Source organism: Dendrobates tinctorius, unplaced genomic scaffold, assembly GCF_039654945.1.
Source record: "Dendrobates tinctorius isolate UK_male_01 unplaced genomic scaffold, ASM3965494v1 ptg000028l, whole genome shotgun sequence".
NCBI lineage: Eukaryota > Metazoa > Chordata > Amphibia > Anura > Dendrobatidae > Dendrobates > Dendrobates tinctorius.
In genome coordinates this window covers 35,367,208-35,378,097 of record NW_027361696.1, presented here as the reverse complement: position 1 = coordinate 35,378,097, position 10,890 = coordinate 35,367,208, and positions in this window count along the sequence as shown.

Here is a 10,890-nt window from a genome sequence, read left to right as displayed (position 1 = left end):
ACCAAGTACCCTATGTCATTTAATGCACTTGCTTTTTTTACTTATTTATTTTCATTAGGGTATATACACACATTGATTTTTCCTTTTTTTTTTTTGCTTTTGTGGCCAGTGTGAACATGCTTTTACATCTTGCAAGTCACTCAAGTCTACTCCAGTTCAGTTTTTTGTTTTTCATATATATATATATATATATATAGTTGTTGCCAAAAGTATTGACACCCCTGCAATTCTGTCAGATAGCACTCAGTTACTTCCTGAAAATGATTGCAAACACAAATTCTTTGGTATTATTATCTTCATTTAATTTGTCTTAAATGAAAAAACACAAAAGAGAATGAAGCAAAACATTGATCATTTCAGGTAAGTTTTGGCAAACTCCAGCCTGGCTTTTTTATGTCTCGGGGTAAGAAGTGGGGTCTTCCTGGGTCTCCGACCATACAGTCCCTTTTCATTCAGACGCTGACGAATAGTACGGGTTGACAGTGTTGTACCCTCGGACTGCAGGGCAGCTTGAACTTGTTTGGATGTTAGTCGAGGTTCTTTATCCAACATCCGCACAATCTTGCGTTGAAATCTCTTGTCAATTTTTCTTTTCCGTCCACATCTAGGGAGGTTAGCCACAGTGCCATGGGCTTTAAACTTCTTGATGACACTGCGCACGGTAGACACAGGAACATTCAGGCCTTTGGAGATGGACTTGTAGCCTTGAGATTGCTCATACTTCCTCACAATTTGGTTTCTCAAGTCCTCATACAGTTCTTTGGTCTTCTTTTTTTTCTCCATGCTCAATGTGGTACACACAAGGACACAGGACAGAGGTTGAGTCAACTTTAATCCATGTCAACTGGCTGCAAGTGTGATTTAGTTATTGCCAACACCTGTTAGGTGCTGTTAATTACACAAATTAGAGAAGCATCACATGATTTTTCGAACAGTGCCAATACTTTTGTCCACCCTCTTTTTTATGTTTGGTGTGGAATTATATCCAATTTGGCTTTAGGACAATTCTTTTTTTGCTTTTTAATTTAAGACAAATTAAATGACGATAATAATACCAAAGAATTTGTGTTTGCAATCATTTTCAGGAAGAAACTGAGTATTATCTGACAGAATTGCAGGGGTGTCAATACTTTTGGCCACAACTGTATATATATATATCTGTTAGGAGTCGAGTTTCCACCACTGCACACGGTGAATCTCAAGCCATGTCCTCTACGGTCTTCCATTCTTCTGCAGCTGCAGAGGTTCCTGCTCAGCAGAGACATTGGTCCCAGTGTCTTGCTCAGGCTAATGCTTTGCGTCTGGTTGCTGTTGCCGCTCCAGGTTCAGCTAAAGCATCCAGCATTAGTCAGCGACAAGCAAATGCTCCTGGGACTAAGTCCTGTTTTTCTCCATCTGAGCATGCCTGTGAGATGGCTGCTCATTGGTGGTTGGAGGTCACATGCTCAGGTCCTCAAGCAGCTTGGATTGGGCTATCAGGAAGGTCCCAGAAGGCTGTGGTTATAAAAGGATCACACGGCTGCAGCATAGTCAATATGGAGTGAGTGTTGTATGCACGTATGAATGTCTCAGGTGACTGACTCATTATGAAACCTCTACCCTTGGTACACATGTGTTGATCAGCCTTGTCAGGTAGTGCCTAGGCTGATAGGAGGCTGGAGGAGTGCAGGTAGGAGGCAGAGTCAGGGCCTAGCGTCAACGTCAAGTAGTGGCTTTGCCTGTACGTCACTGTTCACTTGGTCTGCACTCCACAGTAGCCAGCATCTTAGTGGCCTTCGCAGGTGCAACACCATGTGCCTAGTGGGTCTAAAGAGGCTCTTACCCTTTGTCCTTGGGGCACAGTCTTGTGACTGTACACTAGCGCTGACTCAGCAGTGCCCTGTGACAGTTAACAGGGTACAGCATTTGTGTTATGTGGTACCATGGCTCTGTGAAGCAACAGAGCCCATCGCTACTATATACATTGTGGCACTTAACCCACGTGTGTCCAGTGCGATACTGCCATTTTGTGTCTGCCATTACCGAGCAGCAGTTAACATGTCTGCACGGTGGACCCCGGGCTGCGAGCGCACTTTATTACCATCTTTTTATTATTTGGTGCATTCCTCCAGCTCTAACACCATCTCCAAGCAGCTTGATATTCCTGTGACTACAGTTGCACATATTATTCAGAAATTTAAGCTCCATGGGATTGTAGCCAACCTCCCTGGACGTGGCCTCAGGAGGAAAATTGATGACAAATCAAAGAGATGGATAATACGAATGGCAAAAAAAGAGCTCAGAAAAACTTCTAAACAGATTAAAGGTGAACTTCAAGCTCAAGGAACATCAGTGTCAGATTGCACCATCTGTCGTTGTATGAGCAAAAGTGAACTTCATGAGAGACGACCAAGGAGGACACCATTGTTGAAAAAAATCCTAAAAAAGCCAGACTAGAATTTGCCAAACTATATTTTGACAAGCCACAAAGTGTAACAACCTTGCTGGCGTCACTGCATGGCCTCCCATCCCCGCACACCAACTTACTTTCTGCTTCAAGCCATGCTGTGAAATCTGTCTGTTGCCAGCCCTGAGCTCCATGTGCTATGCCTCTTCTTCTCCTGCTTGCTCTCCATGTTTCCTGACTGTGTGTATAGGGGGCGGCGCCTGAACTCTCTGGTTCTTATGCAGTCTGGGTGCACCTGGGTAATCTGTCCCTGACCAATCACCTGGAGCCCTTGACTATTTAGTTTCACCACTCCCACTGAAACATTGCCTGTGCAATGTCTAAACTCAGTTAGCCCCTTGCTGCTGAACTAGCCAGGCCCTGTTCTGTGTATCTCCTTCTCTGTAGGAATACTCTGTCTCGCTTTGTACCTTGTCCGCCTGCCAGGAGGCAGAATATCCTGGCCCTTGAGTCTTGTTCCCTGTACCTTGTCCGTGCTCTGTCTCAGAATATCCTGGTCCTTGTGTCTTTGCCCCTGTGTCTCTGTCTGAACTCAGTCTTACCTCTGTCTGTCAGTCTCCTTGTTTGTGGTTCTTTCTCTGCTGTGTCTTTCCTTGTGTGCTCCCTGTCTGTGCATCTGCACTCTAGCCGTTCTGTCTGCACGGCTCCTGCTGCCGCTGCAGAACCTCTTGCTGCAGATTCTCTCCACAGACCTTGTGGTTCAGCTTTGCTCCATTCCTGCTGCTGCAGAACCCCTTGCTGCAGCTTCTCTCCACAGACCTTGTGGTTCAGCTTTGCTCCATTCCTGCTGCTGCTGCAGAACCCCTTGCTGCAGCTTCTCTCCACAGACCTTGTGGTTCTGCTTTGCTCCAGTCCTGCTGCCGCTGCAGAACCTCTTGCTGCAGCTTCTCTCCACAGACCTTGTGGTTCAGCTTTGCTCCACCCCTGCTGCCGCTGCAGAACCTCTTTCTGCAGCTTCTCTCTCCACTCCTGCCTTCACCTGCACCTCCTGTGTGAACAGGCCCAAACCTGTTCCTTCATATTCCACTCCTGCCTGCATCCATACGCACCTCCTTTGTGAACAGGTCCAAACCTGTTCCTTCATATTCCACTCCTGCCTGCATCCATACCTGCAGCTCCTTTGTGAACAGGTCCAAACCTGTTCCTTCATATTCCACTCCTGCCTGCCGGCATCCATACCTTTGCTCCTGTATGAACAGGTCCAAACCTGTTCCTCCATATTCCACTCCTGCCTTCCGGCATCCATACCTGCACCTCCTGTATGAACAGGTCCAAACCTGTTCCTCCATATTCCACTCCTGCCTGCCTGCATCCATACCTGCACCTGCTGTGTGAACAGGTCCCTACCTGTCCTGTGTCTCAAGCCGTGCCCGCCTGTCCTGTGTCTCAAGCCGTGCCCGCCTGTCCTGTGTCTCAAGCCGTGCCCGCCTGTCCTGTGTCTCAAGCCGTGCCTGCTTGCCCTGTATCTGTCGTACCTTCTTGCCCTGTGTCTCAGTCTGCCTGTCACTCGCGCCTGTACGGGTGTCCTGTTCCCGAGTGGGATCAGCAGCCACAGCCAGACACCACCCTGGAGTGGCACCAGACAGCTACCTGACGCACAAGCCTGACCTCACCATCAGAGGCTCCAGTGAAGACTAAGGTAGCTGCCGTAGTTATGCCCCTTCCAGGGTAGTCTGGTTTGTGGCACAGTGGGGCCACAACCCCCCAGCTCGCGCCATTCAGCCAAGGCGCGAGCGTGACAGTTTGCACAGGCCATGGTCCCCGCTGAGTCCCATGTCCTTCCGCTCGCAGAGCGTCATGAACTCTCTCCCTGCCAGTGTGAGCCACTGGAAGAGTTTGTTCCGCCTTGTGTGGTTCCAATTGTGGAGACTTCTGAACCACTCATAGTCTCCAAGGCCATCTATGAGCAGCTCCTGGCCTACGAAGAGCACGACCCAGCAGATCCGCCTAGGTTCTATGGGGACCCCAAAGAGTGCCAAGGGTTCCTGAAAAAGTGTCGGCACTACATCCTGCAGAATGCAGTTTGTTTCCCCTCTGACCGGGTCAAGGTGGCATATATCATGTCCTACCTAGCTGGTGATGCCTTGATATGGATCTGTCCCCTTTGGGAAGTAGGGGATCCTGTCGTCTTGAGCCTGGGGGCCTTCCTGGTGGCCTTCCGTAAAGTGTTCGACATGCCTCGTCCAGCTGTTCTTGAATAGTCTTCCCCTCCAAGCTTCCAGAGACAAGAGGAACCTGTGGATGAATCGTCTCCACCACCTATGACAGTCCAGCCATCACCTGTTCCACAGTCTGCTGATGCAGCCTCCCGTGCAAGATCCAAGAGGTCTAAAAAGAAGAAGCGGGCCAAGTTGCAGCCGGAATCTGGCCTCTGTCCTGTGAAGCCTGTACTCCAGAACCCTGGGCCAGTAGAAGAGGCTGTCCCTGGCGAGAGTACTCCCTCTCCATTAAACTCTTTAGCTGTTTCTCTGCCTTCAGGGAGCTTTGGTGTTTTTAAGTCGCCAGTCTTACAGAGTCAGTGTGTGGTCTCTGTCATACAGCTCCTGAAGCCGGCGTGGGCGTTGTCTCGAGGTGGCCGAGCCCTATTGGAGAACAGTCTAGTCCTGCAAGGACAACTACAGCTCCAGGTCGGAGCTTTGTATGCGAAGAAGTTTGTCTTCCATTTGCTGTCTGGTATGCCCATGGGACATTCTGAACCAGAGATTCTGATGCCCATTTATGTTTGGAGACCCAGCAAGGCACCACACTTGAAACAACCAAGGGACGAGAGGTGTCTGGTTCCCTTGTGTCGCATTCAGTCAGCAAAGTCGTCTTCTTCGCCTGGTTTGCTAGTCGCCGAGTCAAGGTGTGAGGATGCTTCTGAAGAGGGGGAGGCGGTCTCAGTCTCCTCACACGTCCCCAGCGACTATACCAGCTATACCAGTGTCCTGCTCCCAAGAGCACCCCTGCCTCTTGATTGTCTTCCCCAGGATAGAGGGCTGAAGATGGATCCTGAGTGTATGCCTTCAGCTCCCCTGTGGCCCAGGGGTGAAGGTCCCAAGACAGAGCTTCATCCACTATCTAACCAGGAAGATGTGGTCCAGTTTTTTCAGGGTAACAGGCTGAAGTGGCTCTCTGTACATACAAATGGAAGCTGGAGACATACATATGTCTCCAGCTTCCATTTTGCAGGTGGGTGAAGATGTTGGAGCAGTGACCTACCTATCTCCATTTCTCACCAACCGGGAGGAGGAGGTCCAATTTTTCTGGCACATCGGGCGGAAGTCGGACTCGGTGATGGTGTCTTCTGTTTCTAGCTGGCCGGCTGATGTAGGGGTCAAGTCTGAAGCTTCCAGGTCCCTGCCTTCTGCCAATCAGGAGGAAGAAGTCTTCGTACCCTCTGTGTTGGAAACTGACTCCCTTGGGCACCAAGAAACCGGGCAATCTGGGATCCCTGATGGCACACATACTCCACCCTACCTAAAGAATGTCATGTCAACCTGGACTGTGTGTGGTCCCATACTCCTTCTTCAGGCCATTCTAGCAGGCTTAAAGAAGAGGGGCCGTAAAGGGGGGGTACTGTAACAACCTTGCTGGCGTCACTGCATGGCCTCCAATCCCCCGCACACCAACTTACTTTCTGCTTCAAGCCATGCTGTGAAATCTGTCTGTTGCCAGCCCTGAGCTCCATGTGCTATGCCTCTTCTTCTCCTGCTTGCTCTCCATGTTTCCTGACTGTGTGTATAGGGGGGCGGCGCCTGAACTCTCCGGTTCTTATGCAGTCTGGGTGCACCTGGGTAATCTGTCCCTGACCAATCACCTGGAGCCCTTGACTATTTAGTTTCACCACTCCCACTGAAACATTGCCTGTGCAATGTCTAAACTCAGTTAGCCCCTTGCTGCTGAACTAGCCAGGCCCTGTTCTGTGTATCTCCTTCTCTGTAGGAATACTCTGTCTCGCTTTGTACCTTGTCCGCCTGCCAGGAGGCAGAATATCCTGGCCCTTGAGTCTTGTTCCCTGTACCTTGTCCGTGCTCTGTCTCAGAATATCCTGGTCCTTGTGTCTTTGCCCCTGTGTCTCTGTCTGAACTCAGTCTTACCTCTGTCTGTCAGTCTCCTTGTTTGTGGTTCTTTCTCTGCTGTGTCTTTCCTTGTGTCCTCCCTGTCTGTGCATCTGCACTCTAGCCGCTCTGTCTGCACGGCTCCTGCTGCCGCTGCATAACCTCTTTCTGCAGCTTCTCTCCACAGACCTTGTGGTTCAGCTTTGCTCCATTCCTGCTGCTCCAGATCCCCTTGCTGCAGCTTCTCTCCACAGACCTTGTGGTTCAGCTTTGCTCCATTCCTGCTGCTGCTGCAGAACCCCTTGCTGCAGCTTCTCTCCACAGACCTTGTGGTTCAGCTTTGCTCCACCCCTGCTGCCGCTGCAGAACCTCTTTCTGCAGCTTCTCTCTCCACTCCTGCCTTCACCTGCACCTCCTGTGTGAACAGGCCCAAACCTGTTTCTTCATATTCCACTCCTGCCTGCATCCATACCTGCAGCTCCTTTGTGAACAGGTCCAAACCTGTTCCTTCATATTCCACTCCTGCCTGCATCCATACCTGCACCTCCTTTGTGAACAGGTCCAAACCTGTTCCTTCATATTCCACTCTTGCCTGCCGGCATCCATACCTGACCTCCTGTATGAACAGGTCCAAACCTGTTCCTCCATATTCCACTCCTGCCTTCCTGCATCCATACCTGCACCTGCTGTGTGAACAGGTCCCTACCTGTCCTGTGTCTCAAGCCGTGCCCGCCTGTCCTGTGTCTCAAGCCGTGCCCGCCTGTCCTGTGTCTCAAGCCGTGCCTGCTTGCCCTGTATCTGTCGTACCTTCTTGCCCTGTGTCTCAGTCTGCCTGTCACTCGCACCTGTCCAGGTGTCCTGGTCCCGAGTGGGATCAGCAGCCACAGCCAGACACCACCCTGGAGTGGCACCCGACAGCTACCTGCCGCACAAGCCTTACCTCACCATCAGAGGCTCCAGTGAAGACTAAGGTAGCTGCCGTAGTTACGCCCCTTCCAGGGTAGTCTGGTTTGTGGCACAGTGGGGCCACAACCCCCCAGCTCGCGCCATTCAGCCAAGGCGCGAGCGTGACACAAAGCTTCTGGGAGAATGTCCTATGGACAGATGAGACAAAATTTGAACTTTTTGTTCAGGCACATCAGCTCTATGTTCACAGACGGAAAAATGAAGCATATCAAGAAAAGAATACTGTCCCTACTGTGACACATGTAGGAAGCTCTGTTATGTACTGAGGCTGCTTTGCTGCATCTGGCACAGGGTATCTAGATTCTGTGCAGAGTACAATGAAATCTCAAGACTATCAAGGAATTGTAGAGAGAAATGTGCTGACCAGTGTCAGAAAGCTTGGTCTCAGTCGCAGGTCATGGGTCTTGCAACAGGATAATGACCCAAAACACACAGCTAAAAACAACCAGGAATGGCTAAGAGGAAAACATTGGACTATTCTGAAGAAACCTACTATGAGCCCTGACCTAAATTCTATTGGGCATCTTTGGAAAGAGCTGAAACATGCGTCTGGAAAAGGGAACCTTCAAACACGAGACATCTGGAGCAGTTTGCTCTTGAGTAGTGGGCCAAAATACCTGTCGAGAGGTGCATAAGTCTCACTGACAGTTACAGGAATCGTTTGATTGCAGTGATTGCCTGAAAAGGTTGTGCAACAAAATATTAAGTTAAGGGTACCATCATTTCTGTCCAGGCCTACAGAAACGCCATACTTTTCTCTTTCCATCATTCTGGTAGAGGTTGATCTTGGTTTCATCTGTCCGAAGAATGTTCTTCCAGAACTGTGCTGGCTTTTTTAGATGTTTTTTAGCAAAGTCCAGTCTAGCCTTTTGATTCTTGAAGCTTATGAGTGGCTTGCACCGTGCAGTGAACCCTTTGTATTTACTTTCATGCAGTCTTCTCTTTATGGTAGATTTGGATATTGATACGCCTACCTCCTGGAGAGTGTTGTTCACTTGGTTGGCTGTTGTGAAGGGGTTTATCGTCACCATGGAGACTATTCTGCGATCATCCACAACTGTTGTCTTCCGTGAGTGCCCAGGTCTTTTTGCATTGATGAGTTCACCAGTGCTTTCTTTCTTTCTCAGGATGTACCAAACTGTAGATTTTGCCACTTCTAATGTTGTAGCAATTTCTCGGATGGGTTTTTTCTGTTTTTGCAGCTTAAGTCTGGCTTGTTTCACCTGCATGGAGAGCTCCTTTGACGGCCTGTTTCCTTCACAGCAAAACCTTCCAAATGCTATCACCACACCTCAAATCAACCCCAGGCCTTTTATCTGCTTAATTGAGAATGACATAACAAAGGGATTGCCCACACCTGTCCATGAAATAGTCTTGGAGTCAATTGTCCAATTACTTTTGGTCCCTTTAAAAACAGAGTGGCACATGTTAAGGAGCTGAAACTCCTAAACCCTTCGTCCAATTTTAATGTGGATACCCTCAAATGAAAGCTGAAAGTCTGAACTTCAACTGCATCTGAATTGTTTTGGTTAATATTCATTGTGATGGGCATATGGTGGGCATATGTATGGGCATATGTTATGGGCATTTATGCACATGTAATCGAAGTACATGTATCAAAGTACTTCTGGCAGTTATAACATGGCAGTTAGACAGGGCAGGAGACAGGTAAGACATTTATATCCATCTACTCCCTGTACATTTGGAGTACAACAAATATAAACCATATGCATTTGTGTAATTTATATCCTGGCCGCTGCATTCACACACATCCACCGCCCTGGCATTAACTCTCTACACTCCATCCATATTGGCCCCTCGCTTCTTTCCTCTCCTATGTATAGCACTCACGCTCTTTTCACATTGTTAAATTGCACAGATCCAGGCAGTCCCACCATTCAACACCAGAGACGCTCTCACAAATCACTTAACCATCTGCTCACTCTTTCTATCCTCCTTCTCCTAGTCGCAGGAGACATTGCTCCCAACCCTGGTCCCCCATGTTATAGAAAGTCAAACCCCCCCACTGCTACACTCAGAAACCCCTCTAATCTTATTAATATTCCCTGCATGCCATCTGTCTCTCTTAATTGTGCACTTTGGAATTCTCGCTCAGTGTGTAACAAACTCTCCTTCATTCATGACTTCTTCCTTTCTAATTCTCTTAACCTCCTGACTCTTACTGAAACCTGGATCCAGCAGTCAGATACTACCGCTGCTGCTGCTCTTTCATACGGGGGGCTACACTTCTCTCATACCCCAAGATCAGACAATAGAGCTGGTGGAGGCGTTGGTCTGCTCCTATCACCAAAATGTACCTTTCAGGTTATCCCTCAAGTACCCTCACTTGTCTTCCCTTCTTTTGAGGTCCATGCCGTCAGACTCTACACCCCCTTCTCCATGCAAGTGGCGGTGGTGTATCGTCCTCCCGGCCCCTCCCTTCAGTTCCTGGATCATTTTGCCACTTGGCTTCCACATTTTCTCTCCTGTGACATCCCTACTCTCATCATGGGAGATTTCAACATCCCCATTGCTCTTCCCCTCTCACCATCTGCTACTCACCTTTTATCTCTAACCTCCTCTTTTGGCCTTTCGCAGCTTACTAATTCTCCAACGCATGAAGACGGAAACTCCCTCGACTTGGTCTTCTCTCGGCTTTGTGCAGTGGATGATTTTGCAAACTCCCCTCTCCCGCTCTCTGACCACAATCTTCTTTCATTCTCTATAAAGAACTGCCAGGCTGCTCAGGTCACCCCCACTGTCCAGACTTATAGAAATATACAGGCCATTAACACCCAGAAACTTCTGAAGAACTTGCAGTCTTCATTGGCCCCTATCTCCTCCCTCTCATGTCCTGATTCTGCATTGAAGCATTACAATGAAACACTTCAAAGTGCCCTGGATGAATTTGCACCCCCTATAAATAGAACACCACAACACAGACGGCGACAACCCTGGCACACGGTGCAAACACGTTTCCTGCAGCGGTGCTCCAGGTGCGCCGAACGTCTGTGGAGAAAATCCAATCTACACGAACATTTCATCCATTTTAAGTTTATGCTTAGAACATACAACACTGCCCTTCACCTCTCCAAACAAACCTATTTCAACACCCTCATCACCTCACTGTCCAATAACCCGAAACGTCTCTTTGACACTTTTCATTCTCTACTCAATCCAAGAGTACAGGTCCCAACCACGGAGCTCCGAGCTGACGATCTGGCCAATTACTTCAAAGAAAAAATTGACCAGATCCGACAGGAAATTATCTCCAAATCCCCTCATACCATGCACTGTCCTCCCTCCCCCACTGCATCTAACTCACTCTCTGATTTTGAACCAGTCACAGAAGAAGAAGTAAGCAGGCTCCTTGCATCTTCTCGCCCAACTACTTGCACCAGTGACCCATTTCCGTCACATCTCCTCCAGTCCCTTTCC